Here is a 1,201-nt window from a genome sequence, read left to right as displayed (position 1 = left end):
CGTCTGGCCAGGAAAACCGTCCAGTGCCAAACTGAGGTGAGATCTGGCCTACATCCACTACCCTGAGGTGACTGGGGTGGGACCAGAAGTCAGGCTCAAATCTGAGGCCTCACAGTTCTCACAAGCCCACTCCCAAATTGATCTTTACCTTCAATCCTCCCAACCAGGTCCCTGATAGGGGAGAAAAGCAGTCTTCATATGTTTGTTGGGATCATAGAGAAAACATTTTTGTTGTCTTTGTGTTTTTCTCACTTCAAATGTCTAACTCCCTGCCCCAAGTCTTCTGTGGACCAATCCCAGCTCAGCTGTTCTTGTAGACTTTCTCCAAACCTTACACATCACCCCCCTTGATAGTGCTGTGTATTTAAAAAACTGGAAAGGGATTGAAGTGTTGGATACTTTTCTCTCCAACCTGCCATCCCACTGAACATGCAAACAATTGCAGTGTGGCCAGGTCAGGAGCTGTGGCCCTACCCATCTCCATATCATCCCATCAAGGACATCATTTTCCTCAGTGACTCAGGCTTTCACTGTTAGACCTTGATGTGATTCAGTTCTTGCTAGTTCAGCAGGGCTGCTGGGAACATCCCCACTGTGTCCTAATAGACTGTCTCAGTTACCCAGGGTTGCCATAGGATAGAGTTACAGATTGGGATGGAAGGTTCCTGAAGCCTACTGGCCTGGTACCTGGCTTTGTCTTTGTAGAGTTCCAAGGAGGACATCGTTGAAGAGCTGGTCAACGTGTTCAACTACTCGACTTCCCTCGACCCAGCGAAGGTGCATCAGGCCACAAAGACCATCCAGGTCCGGACTCAGGCTGGCCTTGAGGATCTTTATACTCACAAACCCAAGACGACCTGGCAATGCTCAGAAGGGAGACTCAAATCTGGGGACCCCCAGAGACCCTCCCACAACTCTCCTTAGAGTGTCCCTCATCCCCATAACAGAGGAATCCGGACTTCCCCTCCTCGCTCCGTGGGAGAGTAGAAAGACACTCCTCACATATATGTGGAAATAGTAAAGTGAAGTAATATTGTTTGACTTCACAATTTACCAGGAGCACTTTCGCCTATCGCTGTTTTTCTTGTTTAAACTACCCTTGCCAGGATCCTCTGGAGCACTCAGCTCCACTGTCCTTGCAGACCTGGTCCAATCGGGGAGGTCGTTTGCCCAGCGATGCAGCCTTTCAGTGCTGTTGGAC

This window comes from Myotis lucifugus, unplaced genomic scaffold (assembly GCF_000147115.1).
Source record: "Myotis lucifugus unplaced genomic scaffold, Myoluc2.0 scaffold_454, whole genome shotgun sequence".
NCBI lineage: Eukaryota > Metazoa > Chordata > Mammalia > Chiroptera > Vespertilionidae > Myotis > Myotis lucifugus.
This window is presented reverse-complemented; position numbering follows the sequence as displayed.